Source organism: Monodon monoceros, unplaced genomic scaffold (genome assembly GCF_005190385.1).
Source record: "Monodon monoceros isolate NGI ecotype Baffin Bay Population unplaced genomic scaffold, NGI_Narwhal_1 Super_Scaffold_5, whole genome shotgun sequence".
NCBI classification, from domain to species: Eukaryota; Metazoa; Chordata; class Mammalia; order Artiodactyla; family Monodontidae; genus Monodon; species Monodon monoceros.
Window position 1 is genome coordinate 95,076,735 of NW_021703782.1, and position 15,989 is coordinate 95,092,723.

Below are 15,989 nucleotides of genomic sequence, written 5' to 3' on the forward strand. Positions count from 1 at the left end.
GGGTTAGGGATTAGGGTTAGGGTTAGGGATTAGGGTTAGGGTTAGGGTTAGGAAAGTTGCTTCCCTTCCCCATTCCTCATTCTCCCCATCTGCAAAATGGCAGTAATAGTATTTATCTCCTAGGGTTGCTTGAGTGTCTATGAGGTAAATCTCCGCTAAATAGTAGCTATTTTTACTTCTGTGCCAACCACTCAGGCTCCTGGGAGGATCAAATGAGAACAGTTTATAAACCTGAAAGTACTAATGGAAAATAAATACTTAGTAGAACTAATATGATTTTTTTTCTCTAAAACTGGAAATAAAATGCACTCTCTTATTCCAAAATCCTTCTGAGATCATGAGCTAATAAACCCAAACACTGTTCATGCCATTTATGGGACACAGTTTTCTTCTAAGGCATTTTCAAAGTTAACTTTACAGTGAACTTTCTCCAAAATGGCTCTTGTTGGAATCGGCTTTCAGACTTGAGATTTGGAATACTTTATTTTAAGTATCCCCCTCTTCCAAAGTCAGAAAAGCAATTACAATAAACAAATAACATGAAGTTACAAGTTACAAAAGCCATTTTTAATCTGTGAAGATCTTTAACTTGAAATAGATATCTTATACCCTCCACAGATGTCTTCTCCCTATAAATTATGTATTCAAATAGTAACATTAAGCCATAAACTCAGAGATCAGTGAGGGAAAGTGCCCTTTTATTTTGGAAGCACATCAGTGCTAAATGAAGTGGATGGTTGATGTATGCTTTTCCTATTATTTGCAAAGTCATAAATAAGAGCAGAATAATAGTATATTTTAGAACGCCATACCGATATATACACTGACTGAATATCCACGTTTAGTAATTAACTTGGGAAATGGTTTAGAACAGTTTCCAAACTGGTTTATGGTCATAATTTGGTACAATCAGCCAATTTTTAGTAATACTTTAAGAAGGGCATTGTCCTAGGAACTGTGAAGGATACAAGACAGCTGGGATCTAGTAACAATAAAATACTGATTTCAATCCAAAATCCACATTTATTGACAAGACTTTATTTGAGCTTGATAGGGTTGGGGGAAGCTTCTGGAATAGCTTTGATCTGGTTCAGAGCTCTCTGTCCTCATATCTGTCAACCATCAGCTTCCCATCGTTTGCTTCACTAACTCTGATGACCTTTTCCACAGATTGCAAGTTCCAACATGATGTTATACTAAACACATACATTTCTGAGGTCAAATAAACTTGGCATAAGTTGGGCTAAACATAGATTTCATTCTTACAGGACTTCTCAGAGCCTTTAATAAAGACATCAGCTTAGATTTATTTGTTCAATAAATAGGAATTTGATGTGGGTAACAGAGATACAGTTGTTAACACATAGCCACTGTCCTATTCTCATGCAGCTCACATCTGGGAGGTGTAGCCTATAAGCACAAACATTTTAGCAGCAAGTGTGAAAGGCTGGGGAACACCTTGGGGGGGAAGGGATGTCTTGTTGACCTTTATATGCCTGACGTGGAACCTATGCATAGCTGGTGTTCAACTGGTGTTGGTGAAAAGGTTGGGGAGGGAGAAAGAAATCAAGGGAGCCTGGGCTTCCCTGGTGGCGCAGTGGTTAAGAATCCGCCTGCCAATGCAGGGGACACGGGATCGAGCTCTGGTCTGGGAAGATTCCACATGCTGTGGAGCAACTAAGCCTGTGAGCCACAACTACTGAGCCCACGTGCCACAACTACTGAAGCCCACTTGCCTAGAGCCTGTGCTCTGCAACAAGAGGAGCCACCGCAATGAGAGGCCTGAGCACCGCAACGAAGAGTAGCCCCCGCTCGCTGCAACTAGAGAAAAACCCGCGCACAGCAACGAAGACCCAACGCAGCCAAAAATAAATAACATAAAATAAATTTTTAAAAAGAGAGAGAGAGAGAGAGAGGGAGAAATCAAGGGAGCCAGGAAGGAAAAGATTTGGTGAGGGGGAGAAAAATGGGATGAGAAGAGACCCATTTGGGAGCATAACTAGAATGCAGGCAGGGAGTTGACCAACAGTGAAAAATCCTGAGAGCTTCTAAAGGAACCAGGGTGAGTCTGTCTGGGAAAACTGAGAGTAGCAGTTAAAATGACATATCCTGAATCACAGAGCTGCTTCAAGTTGGTCTCATTATAGATACAGACATACTCTAAACCATAAAGCCAGATAGCCTAGAAAGTTCCTGCTGGAAGAGATCTTGGAGATGCCCCAGTATGAACTCCTTTGCTTGAGCTCTCCTTATGACCTCGCACACTGAATTTTTTCTGTTGGTTTTTGAGCAGACAATGAGATCCATTTAATCCATTGTGCACCCTTCTGCTTTGACCTTTAGGAAGTTCAGAGCTTAATTTAGTATGTGATTGCAGTAACTGTTAGCTATCAGGTTCCAGTTATAGCCATATCTCCCCTTTTGTCGACACAGTCAGAACAGCTACAATGGCTCGAAGACTATCTTAGGCTCTGTGGAGGCTATACATACTGCCTCAGAGAGCTCTGACCAGTCACGGGATGTGCAATTTTTAGTCATTGGTTCATTCATTAACTCATGAAGTTATTGGCTATTTATCATGCGCCAGGATCTTTACCAGGAATAGTAAAGAGGATAAAAAATGTAAAAAAAAAAAATTAAGAAATAACTTTAAAAGATTTTCTGTATTCATTCTTTTAATAATTTGTTTAATATGCATATATTGATAATAAACTATGTAATATGCAAACTATTTCAAAAACTGGTTGTAATGAGTGCTCAAATATATATATATTTTTTTTTTACCACAGATATCCTTAAAAGTTTTGGTAACATAGATTCATAAAACCCCAATCCTGCAAAGTCACAAATCTAAGTATGTAAAATCTAAGTGGGTATAAATTGTAATGAAAGAGTCCTGAAGCCCTTAAAAATTATAGGACTTGCCCATTGTCATGTATCTAGTTAGTCTCCCAGCCAGATTTCTTCTATTTTAGTTACACTCAATTTGGGATAATTACACAAGAACATTCCCACCATTGCAAAGGTAATTCTAGCTCATTTATTTAGCACAAGTTTGGAGGGTCCCTACAAATGCCAGGTCCTGGGCTAGGCAACAGGTCACAGAGGTTGTTTCTGAGTTTCTTTCTTGGGTGACTCTGAGTGAGAGCCTTCTGCCAATCAGTACTGTAAATATATTATCTAAGTGCTCAGCATAGAGAACCCATGTCTTAGGATTGCATAGCTACCATGACAAGTATCTGGGCAGAGCCATCAGGAAATAACTGCTCTTCGGCTTCACATTTCTTTGTTGAGCTTGATGCCCTCACAACATGAGGATTATACAAGGAAGTAAGAGATAAATGGACGACCCTTTACATAAGCACATTCTTCTCAGAATGGAGCAACCTACATGAGGAGAAAGACATGGCAAATGTTTCACTAAATCCAGTAAAGAAAATTTAGGGTATGGACCTGACACTCTCTGACACTTTTAGTTCCTCATCATTGGCCAAAGCACCCTGTCGACAGCATTTTCTTGGTGGCCATAAAGTAGAGAGGCTTGCGTTTGGCACAGAAGAGGGAAAATGTAGGAGAGTCAGGAATACTTCCAGACACAACTCCAGGGGGCACCCTTCACATAGACTGCAGCATAAATGGCACCTTCTAGAGTTGTGCAGGGCACAGTCTTTACAGTTGTGTAAAATGAGGTTGAGAAACATTCCCCATGTCCACGTGTTCGTATATGGACAGCAGGAATGAATAAGGTGGACATACAAGGCCATGTGCAAAGAAAACACTGATGGGAGAAAGGAGCAAATTGTACAGCTGAGGCTTAGAGGTGGGTATGATAGAGTTAGGTTTGTCAAGCTCAGATCTGAATCCAGTCTGTGGAACAATATTAGGAACCCATGCTGCAGGCTGATGGGAAAATAGACCTGATTAGAAGCTGTGACTGAAATTAGAAATTTGGGTTTAGGATTTGTCAACTGAAAGTTGATAACTGGGAAGCATGAGAAGGGGGTAATTTCTCCCATGGAAATAGAGCATAGAATTATAATAGAAGTAAAAGGGGTGTAGGCTTAGACCTTGGCAAACCCCTGTTAGGGAAAAGGTTTAGAAGGAAGAGGACCTAGAAAAGCAGCTGGAAGCTTACGCTTTCATCCTCTGGAAAACACTGTCCAGTGTCACTGAGTGAATTGCACGGGCATATCTCAGACCACAAGGACTCTGCAGGTTTGTGAGACTTTGGCAAAATCTAGTTTGCCATATAAAGGTACAGACTGTCATTTTTCACAGATTCCAACTTTCTGTTTCTCAAAATATGCCTCAAATACATTCATCAATTTCATCAAGGATGTTTCCTGGTTGTGACGGAATCATAAATCTCACCAAGTTCTTAATAATCCTTTTTTAAAAAGACTTTGGTTATTTAGATAGTAAATCAGTTTAAACTAGCACTGTTTTCATATTCAGGGGGAGCTTAGACTCAATAAACGTCCTATGAAATACAATAGATGGGCAGAACTTAAAAGAAATTCCTTTCGTTCAGTAGGTATTCAATCCAGCCCTGACCATGCAACAGTGTTAGGGGCTGAGATAAAATGTGGAACAACGTTGACACGATCCCTACCTTGTGAATTTACATTCTGATGGGAGAAACATACAAAAAAATAATAAAGTCAATAAACAAGTACACATATCAAATATGTGATAAATACTGTGAACAAGGAATTAAAGTTGAGATTAACAGGGGCTCACCACTTAGATTGGGTAGTAAGCAAAGGACATTCTGCAGAGATAACTATTTTAGCCAAGGTCCAAAAGAGAAAAAAGTGCAGCCTTATGAACAGGTGGAAGGAAGAACATTTCAAGTAAAGGGAATGGCATTTCCAGAGGCTCTGAAGGAGGAAAGAGCTGGACAAGATTTAGGAGCTGGCTGAATGACGGGAAGAGCGGAAAGGATGGAATTGGGAGGAGTCTGGGGCCAGATTATTGCTGTGTGTGGACAATGGATTAAAGGTGGACAACAACGGACCTGGAAACCACAAAGGGATGACTATCACAGCCATCCTGGGCTTCTGGATTAAGACACTAGCCATCAGCAAGGCGAGAGAGAGAGACAGAAAGACAGAGAGAGAGAGAGAGAGAGAGAGAGAGAGAGAGAGAGAGAGAGGGAGGGAGAGAGAGAAGAGCTGAATGCATTCAGTGATATGTGTGGAGATAGAATTTACACCACTCATGGATCTGTATGTAGAGCCAAAGGCAGGGATATCTCTCCAAGTTTTTTGTTTGAGAAACAAGGTGAATGGTGGAGCCATTTGTTGAGATAAAGATGTGAGGGAGAGACATATTTCTGGAGGAAAATCCACCATTTTATTTTAAATGTACTACTCTTGAGATATCTATGAATGACACAGTTAAAGATAAGATTAGTATAATCTGAGAGTGAAAAGGAACCCTTTGCCCTGTGGTAAGAAAACTGGTAGGGCTCTCAACAAGGTGAACACAAGTGTGATCAGGTCACTTGTTAGCTTAAGCCTGTCTATGACTCCAATTTACCTCTTGCATGAGGATCTTGATTTTTAGCCTGGCATTCATTTCTGAAAACATGCAATACTCTTTTTTTTTTTTTTTTTCCTTCTCAAGTATATGTCATCTAAATAGAGTGATGTTATGAAAAATAAAAGAATGAAAAATAAAGGAAATGTTGCTTTATTCTGATCCATGAATCACTGACTTATGTCCCAAGGCTGTTGTATTAGGGATGAGTTTGCAAAGTAAAAAATAAATACCTGCTAATCTGCCTGGTTTTTGCTTTTCTGCTGTCAGCTGACAAGCTCACTACGAAGTGTGAAGAACTGGCTACGAGATAAGCAAATTGCCAGAATGCTAAACCTTTAGACCTTCTCGAAGAAGCAGGAGTGGAGTTATTGATAGTACTACAAATGCACAGAGTGTGTGTCACCAGAAAAATGACCTCCAAAACCCACTGGCTAATTTCCCTACAATATTCAGGGCAGGTACTTGGTACTCTAAGGGGAATCAATGACAAGGGAGACACAATCTTCTTTCTCAGAGAACTTGCAGCATGCAGAAAAGACACATAGGCAGTACAGGAGAATACAAGGTTGGAAGCTATCAGACTCAGAAAGCCAAGACATATACATTGCTGTTGGAAACAGAATGATAGAGAGAGACCCTCCAGCTGAGAATAATATGGAAGAGCTTCATGGAGGAGGCGCTGTTTGAATAGAACCTTAAAGGATGGATATGATTTTGAAAACATGACGAGAGGGGCATTACAGGAGGAAAGTAGAATGGAGCAGAAGAAGAAAGATCAAGCCGTGTTTGTCAAACTAGAAATAGTTCAGTAGGCATGGATGCATGAAAAGTAAAATCCAAAGTGGGAAGTGAGGATGGAAAAGTAGGCTGATTCAGAAGTTCAAGAAACAGGTTGATTCTCAAGTATCCAATCCACCAACTGCCACATTTCTGAGCCTTGAAAATTTGATGGGGGACTTCCCTGTGGTGCAGTGGTTAAGAATCTGCCTGCCAATGCAGGGGACACAAGTTTGATCCCCGGTCCAGGAAGATCCCACATGCCGCGGTGCAACTAAGCCCGTGCGTCACAACTACTGAGCCTGCGCTCCATAGCCTGTGAGCCACAACTACTGAAGCCTGCGCACCGAGTCCGCACACTGCAACGAAGAGTAGCCCCTGCTCTCGGCAACTAGAGAAAGCCCGTACGCAGCAACAAAGACGCAACACAGCCAAAAATAAATAAATAAATTTAAAAAAAAAAAAAAAGAAAGAAAATTTGATGGGATTAGCTCCACTCCCAGTTGATGGGGGTAGGTCCTGTTTAGATTAAACCTATCAGGGTATCCCATTCCCTTTTTCAAAATGATTGATTCAGAGATGTCACCAATCAGGGAGTTTAAAAAAATACTCTTCTACTGGCTTTATGTAAGAAAACCTCTTTTTCTTCAATGTGTATTCTAGGATCATGCTCTTTTCTTCCCAATGGATGTGAACAAGGAAACCTGAAGCTCTGGGAACTTCTGACAGCCATCTTGGGACCAGAGGAAAAACAAATTTTAAAAAATTAAAAAAATAAATCTGGCGCTGAGAAAACAAGACTGAAAAATGAAGAGAGAGAAAAACTGTGTCCTAACGTTTTTTTGAGTCAATGGATTAAGCTTCACATGAGGGCAGTGCTATTTCTGGACTTTTGTGTTACATGAGCCAATAAATCCCCTTAATGGTTTAAACCAGTTTGACTTGAGTGTGCTATTACCTGCCACTTGAAGTATATTGAAATAGATTCCTTGGAAGGCACATTAAGGTTTTGGTTGGCAATAAGGATCTACTGAAATTTGTAGCCCCAAGAGTGCCATAATCTGCAAAGAAACCCTCATAATAGTGGACAATGCAAAACACCATTAGATCAAGGTAGTCCAAAACAGAGGCCACGAAAGTCAGTCAGTGTCCTAAGCTGAGATTTGTCTTACTTTTCTCCCATTCCCTGCCTAGTCATTTGACTTCTGTCTCTGACCCCCAGAAGGAAAGGAAGTAATTCTACTTAAGTCTTTCCTTGAGACGAGCCACCTCCCCTGGGCTTGGAGCCTGACACCATTTTTCTCTCTTCCACTGACGCCATAGATGTATTCGTTTCTCTTTGGGTATTTAATGTAAACCAGATAAGCCACAAACTTATAATAACTTTAGTCAATTTCAATTCTCAGGCAAGTTGAATCATTGAGGCCAATGTTTCAAATACAAGATACTGTGATTTCACAGATGGTGAGAATGTTTGGGGAATTGCTTTCCTAAACTTTCCTTCCAGTATTTAGATTACGGCATGCAGTCTAGGGGTACATTATGAGTGATCCTCTTGAACCTTGTCAGAAAGTCCTCATAAATCACATTCAAGAAAATATATTTAACTTCCACATACATATATATGAAACTTAAGAACTCAGACAAGTGGAATGAATTCCAAACTGTCAGTTTATAGCAGTAACTTGCCTTTTCAATTTGGGGCTTGAAATTTGGGGTGAGAAAGCTCTAATGGAAATAGTATGTTGTTAGAGAAACCAGAGGGTCTGCCTGACTTCTGAAATACTTTATATGGAGTGATAATTAATTTTGGAATTTAAAAAATGTTAGGTTATGGTCCCAGGTATTTGTGGGATTCCAATAGATTCCAGTTGCTAAACCTTAGTCTTTCATCTATGAAATGGGTTTAATTTTTCCATTTTGTGTTGTGATTATAAAAGAAAACATATCCTTGAATTAATATAATACTTACAGTTGACTGTGCTCTTAATATATGTCAGGTGCTGTATTACACACATTATTTACCATCATTTATTTAGCTCTTAATAGGTACCAGCCACTAAGAATTAATATATATTAACATGCTTAATACTCACACCATTCAAATAATTTGGATGTTAATATTTTTACCATTTTATAAATGAAAAAATTGAGGCACAGAAATGTGAAGAATTTTCCCAAGGTCACACAGGTAATATATGGCAGAGGAGAGAATCAAAGGGAGGCCCTCTGCTCTTGGTATGTCCTATCATTTTTACTCTTCCTAATAGCACTAAAAACTGGGTATTGTGAATACGATTTTTTGGATAAGAAAATTAAGACTTACAGAGGATATATACCTTTCTCAAGGTTACGCAGCTAATTAATAAGAGAGCCTAGACTTGAAACTTAACTCCAATATTACTCTTATCTTTTAGTTTGCATATTATTTTCCTCATGCGCCCAGTCTCTCCATTTCAAAGCTTTCCATTCCATACTTTCTTCAAATTACATTGTCACCATTCTCTCTCTGAGCTAAAGTTGGGTGACATACAAGAGAGGTTGAATATTAGAGAAATCGCAGATTACTAGATTTGGTATATACCCACGTTACCTTTAAGTACATCATTAGAAGAACTTAACGTAAACACGTTACTTTGACTCAATGGTATATCAACTTTAAAATACAATCTATAATTTCATTTTGAAGTTTAGCATGCTTTTTAATTGTTTACCGCATTCATTAGCAAATTAATGCCTTAAAATCATTAACACATTATCATATTCCCCTAATATAGGGAAGGCCTATTGATTCCAAACTCAAATGTAATCCGCATTAGGATTTCTGAGTTCTCACTCTTTGTCACTGGTAAGGTGTGCAGTCATGTGTAGAAATACTGTTGCATTTTATAGTCAAGTTTGGCAGTCTCCTAAAGTCCTTTTTCTCTAAGAAAGAGAGTGTAGAATAATTGTTAGAATTTATAGTTTTTGCCTCATTGTCACCTTGTGAAAGCTGGTTTTCACCTTGACCAACATTCATAACACCGTTCGACAAAAGCGGTTCAACAGACAAGGAGCTAAGCTATAAGGCATCATGATTTGACTTATACTAACTGAAAAGAATTTGTTAGTGTTATGAACCCACCAAAAGTGCAAAATATAAATTGGCCACATTAGAATGAAGACACGGTATAGAAAGTTATTGGTTACAGAGCCGTCAGAATTAGAAGGAAGGATATTATAGAACTACTCTACATTAGATGCTCACGTGAATATTGTGTTTTGCAGCTTGCAAAGATCTTTCAGATATCTCATATCATAGAATGCACACGACCACCCTATGAGGCAAGTATTCTTTTTTAAATATCCCCCAAATAAGGATCAGAGACAGGGTAGAACTACCCAAGTGTCTGCAGTTAGCAAGTAGTGGCGCTAGGATATGAATCCAACTCTGACTCCAGAATCCAAGTAGAAAAAGTGTTAAAATCCCATGGGCTTTCGTTCTGTCTGCTCTGGTACTGGAATCTACTGGGGCCCCACTGAATGATTTTGGTTTCTCTTCCTTTCTGTCCTCTTCTTTTCATTTACAGTTTTCTTGGCAACATTTGTGGGAAATGACTCCAATTAAAACTCTGTGAGGCCAAGGCTGATTAATCTATCACTGACCACAGATTCTCCAGGATGTGGCCAAACTTCAGTTCCTCAATTGTCTGTCATCTACCTCCATCCTGTCCGGCACCCTCAGGACCTTCTATTGCCAGGACTCAGGGCTGGTCTCCTTGATCGGCTTTGGCCTCCATGGTTAGAGATTGGACACCTAGTTCATTTTCCCAGATGGGGCCATTTCTGTGCCTTGTCTTCACACGAACACTTTAAAAACACAAAGTCCTAAAGACTCTTACTTTCTTTTCTACCTTCCCTAGATGAAGGGCTTATCTGCAAGCTCCTCATTTTCTTCTGCCTCAAGATAACATCTTGGGTCTAGAGTAGGGCAAACACTGACTCAGCCTTTGCTTCAGCATTTTCATTTTCTTTGGAGTCTTGTGCACTGACATTTTGGTTCTTTAGGACCTTGAACTCTAACTCTCTAGCACACTGTACCATTTATGCCCTTTGACTCACTTAGATTACCAACATATGTATACATACAAATATATACATACACACACACGCGTACATATCAGTACATACATACATACATACATAAATGCTGCTGTCTTACTATCCACCATGTATTGTCATAGGATTTGTGTGAAGATGGAAAGAGGTTTCATATCTGACTCCATTCTTCAAGTATTGGGTCGGCCTAAAGTTCATCTGGAATCATGGAAAAAGTGGAATGAACTTTTTGGCCAACCTAATAGTTCAATTATATCTGTATCCCTGTCTAACCATTTATCCAGAGAGAGATAGGATGAAACCCAAGTGTTTGTTTGATGTTGAAGGCAGCAGTCTTTCCACCTCCCTGTAGGGGTACTTTGAGATATGAAATACGGTGAGCCAAAGACTTTTACTTGCCTCCCAATATCCATTCTGCTAAAGTTTCCTTTAGCCAGGACAAAAATTCTAGAGCAAACGCTAGGATTTCTATTTTTGGTCCCAATGTCTGTCAACTGGGCCAGTTTTCATAGTCCCAGTCCCAGCACCATTGAGCCACAACTGTCAGCTGAGCACATAACCATCCACCTATAAGATTACCTTTCCCATCCAATTTTCTCTTGTGTAATTGGGTGCCACCATGGGATAAAGTTCTGGCTAAAGATATGTAAGCTGAAGTAGTGTGTAGAAGGTCGTTCTAGGAAGTCTTCTTAAATGAGAAGCTATGTGCCCTTCCTTTTCCTTCCTGATGCTTGGAGCAAAGATTTGATGTGTGCCACTGCAGCAGCCAATTTGGTCCATGGGAATGGGGTGCGTACTCAAGCGATGCTGGAGAGGAGAGGTAAAAGGATCCTGTTGTCTGACATAAATAAAGCCACCATACCAAATTCAGACCTCCAACCCACAACTCACTTTAAGATAGAGGCGAGCTGGGCTTCCCTGGTGGCACAGTGGTTAAGAATCCGCCTGCCAATGCAGGGGTCATGGGTTTGAGCCCTGGTCTGGAAAGAGCAACTAAGCCCGTGTGCCACAACTACTGAGCCTGTGCTCTAGAGCCTGCGAACCACAACTACTGAGCCCACGTGCCACAACTACTGAAGCCTGTGCACCTACAGCCCATGCTCCACAACAAGAGAAGCCACCACAATGAGGAGCCCACGCACTGCAACAAAGAGTAGCCCCCGCTCGCTGCAACTAGAGAAAGCCCACACACAGCAACAAAGACCCAATGCAGCCAAAAATAAATAAATAAATTTGTAAAATAGAGGAGAGCTAAACTTTTGTCTTATTTTGAAGTATTGTTATTTATTTCCCTTATATACAACTGAAACAAGTGACAATTAATATAGATGGAGATCTTTTAAAAGGATGAACAGAGAGAGTTAAATGTTGATAAACTAAAGGAAGTTGGCATGAATAGAGGAGATCTAACATGGCTGTTGCAGCTAAGGGAAATTTGTTCAGAAATGTAGATTATTCCAGTGTTACCTGTTACCTCTGCATTCAGACAACTTACATATAATACCCTCTTATTCCTTCCAGTCTTATCTGAAAGGACAAAGTCTGCAATCAAATCCCTGGAATCTCCACTTGCTAGGTGTTGACATTGGATGAACTCATTTATCTCTCAAAGCCTTGTTTCTACATCAAAGATATGGATTATGAGTTATCAATAAATTATGGTATGTGTGCCTGGAATAGAGAAGGCACCAAGTAATAGAAATTCCCATAGGACCAGACACTCTCTTCAATTTCAGGGACTTCATTTCTGGCGAGCCTTAAAGGAGCTAGCTAACTGTATCCTCCTGGGAAAACCTGTCCCCTATGTTCGTGCTCTGTTCCCTTTCCTCTTTGGACACGTAGAGAGATAAGTTCCAGTGATTTCACTATGATTTCATTAGCATTAAATGGAGTGCACATGACCCAGGAGAATTGAGACTCTGTCAGTGGAAAACTCTTAAGTGGAAAGGTTCCTGTCCTTGGAGCTGTGCTTTAGAAACCCTGTCATTAAGAGCTTTTGTCTTAGGGGTTTGTAAATATTTATATTTTCAAACTACTATGAGAGGAACAACAGCCATTCCACATGAATGGATTACGGTAAATGTACCCAAAGTCTGTAATTGAAGCTGTCAAACGTGGGGAAATACCAGACTTAAGGCTGCCATTCCAATCCGCTCAGAATAAATAAGGACTCTGGGCAGAGATCTTCCACACAATGGCTCACAGACATATGGAAGATGTTACTAGGGAAGACGACTGAAGAGAAGGAAAAACACACTAAATGAATTCAACAAATACCTAGTCTTTCTTCCAGAGAGGGAAGGGACTGGGGATTGAGGGAGAAGATTTCTGGCCCAGAAGCAAGGAATTGGGATTAACATTAAACCAAGAATGAGGGGTGGCACGTGGAGGCTTTTCCTGTTCCTAAGACATTTGTCTGTTTTTCATTTATTGTTTGGTCTGGTGATATGACACCAATATAGGAATCAAAATGTGTGTCTGAACTGGCTGGATGAAGCACAGGGGATTTATTTACTGTGGAAGTTCTGTGTTAAGCGTGCGGTGGAGTTTCCTAGCCCATAAAACACAGGTGGAAGGTGTGTTTATTGAACAGAAAAAAAAAATGCATTTCAGGGAGAGATTGACCAGTGGGTCATATAAGTTTGATTCAATTCTACAGGCATGTACCAGCCACCTACTTTGTGCCAGACATGGGCAGTGAAGCTTGAGAAACAATCTTATTTAGTGGAAAGAGCTTTAGCTTCTTGTCCTTACTCTGAAGTTCACAAATTTTGCAGAATGAGGCAAATAACTTCCCCTTTCTGAGCATCAGATCAAAATGCCAGTGCTTTCTTTTTAATGACTAAATACTGTTAGGTGACTTGGCGAAGGTATGGGACAAAGTGGGCTTGCTAATGCTCTCCTATTAACCCTCCAGTCTAGGTTTTGAGAGAGCTCCAGGTGTGGTATTCTGTGTTACTATTCATTCATATTCCATGCTCGTCTCTGTGGTACCCCAACTGTGACAGGATATAACATCCCATTCTTTTTAACTCAGGTGTGATCAAAAGACTTGGTTGTCCAGTGGGATAAACAGGAGTGATATATCTGAGAGGAAGATATTAGAGCCAATGAGAGGTTCACTGTATCTATGTTTTCTTTCTCCTTCTGCCCTGATGACCAACAGTGGTCCAAATAGAAGCTAATCCATCAGTCTGGGTCCTGGAATGATGACATGAAGATATGCTATTGCTCACCTGCCATGGACATAAACCATCAGTGGTTTTAAGTCACTGAGATTTGGGGGTCTTTTGTTACTGAAGCAAAACATACCCTTGCTGACTGAAACTCACAGGATAAGAGACAACTCTAACCTACAAAGTATACATTCTTACCTTAGAATATCCTAAGTCACAGTGATCCTAAGTATCACCCTGGTCCATGGCAGAAAAAGAAAGAGCAAATTGTAAATTTTCATGGTCTTTCACCCAGTCAAGAAACGTAGGCCAAACTCTATCACCCAGAAATTGATTTACTTATTTCTCCTGTATGAGAAGGAGAAAGTAAAATTAGGGTAAATGACAAAATGTGTTACTTTACTGAAGTCTCCTGAGAAAGGAAATATGACTGTTCTCCCCCAACGATACTGAAGATTTTTGAAGAGGGAGGTGACACGCTCAGATCTCTTTCTGAAATCTCTCTCTTGATGCACTTTGCAGGATGGACTAGAGTGTATATGACTGTAGCTAGGTTGACCAAGTAGGAGGGACTACAGCAGTAAGGATAAATGAATGAGGAGGGCAGTTTTAATAAGGACAATTGCAATAGAGATGAAGAGAAGACTGCAAATATGAGAAGTCTTCTGCAGGCAAAATTAATAGTGAGGGTTTAGATGTGTGGAAGAAGTGTAGCTGAAGATGAGTGACAAGACAATGGTCACATCATTCATAGAGAGGAAAACTGCATGAGATAACTCAGTTTAAAATGTTGAGTAAGCATTTTAGTTTGGGGGTTTCCCTTATGCTTCTGCACAGAATCAATGATCACATGGTCCTGCCCTTTGGGACCATGTTCAGACACAGACCACTGGGCAAGATGCATCATTCAACATGGCCAGCTGTGACCCTTTTAGTACATTTACGTTAGATTTACTGGAAGACCACATTGTTTACGGTTCGTGGGAGGTATTCACAACAAGTAAAAAAAAAAAGCAGAGTTTTGACCACAGTTGTGGACCCTGAGACAGCTGGGCAGAATGCCAGGAGAACCACCTGAGGAATTCTACAGGCTTGGGTTCAAATTCCAGCTCTACCATTTTCTAGATGTTTGGTTTACTTAAAACCGCTGAGTCTCAGTTTTCTCACCTATAAAATTAGGCATAATAATATGTACTTCCAAGGATTGTTGTGAAGACCCCAGGACTCTATCAATGTGATGTGACCAAAACATAGCAGGCATTCCATAAATGCTATTTCCTTTTCCCTTTCCTTTCCCACATACCACTTAAATGATGTGGAATGAGATTGTCTTTGAAAGACACCATTGAATGATATGCTTGTTATTGGTCAACTCACCCTTTCATTTTGGGAGCCCCAAAACAATCTTTTATGGTAAATCAAAGGGATTTTGCCATCAAAGAAAAGAAAGGGACCAAACATTTTTGGTTTGCTACCCATTGAAAATAGCCTAAGCCAGAAGGGCATTTTGCCTGGAGGAGAGATGACTTCTTTTGGTATGTGCATGGTGGGAGTGCTAGGGGGGAGCCAGTGGTCACCATTTCCAAATATCAGGTGGTCATCAGAAGAGCGGGGGAAGTGATGTGCTCTGTGGTCCAGACAAGAGAACTCTGGCCAGTAGGTCAAAGTTATCATGAGACATTCCTCAGTTCAATTCACTGCAGCTAATAGCCCTACAATGACTCTTCGGAGGCAGTCAGTAGTGTAACTGGATGTATGAAAGCTGAAGTCGGGTGAACACTGGGCAATTAAGCAAGGAGTAGAGATTCCCACGCTTGATGGGAGTGTCTACCAGATGCATTTCAAGGCAGCAAACCTGTAATGAGGGTCTGGTACATGTAAGACTCTGGCTGTAATCTGGGGGAGAAACAGATTCCAAGAAGACAGTGTCTCTCCTCTTAAGCACACATAATCAACACTAAATTCTTTGATTCTAGGATAGATTTAGTGACTCAGCCTCCCCCACAGGTTAGTCAGTTCAGTCCCAAGCTAGATATTATACATTGTCAATCCTGTGTACTATTTATTCTGATCCTTTCAGGCAGAATTATCCAGTTGGAATTTGTTTCCAAAAGAAAGTACTCATGCAAACTTCACTTTTGATGGAGGTGTGTCCTCAAAGTTAACTTCAGAAAACTGAAAAGCAAGTTAATGAATTATGTCAAAGCATATCTAACAAAAAGTGAAAATGTTATACCAGAAACGACGTCAAGTTTGTAAAACTGGGCTCTAGGCTTATCTGGATAAAAACTAGCTGGATGATTTCCTCGATTCATCTCCCTTCTCTGATCCTTAGTATTTCTTTATGTGCCATAGAGATTGAATTTAGTAATTCCCATGTTCAGGTCCTGCACC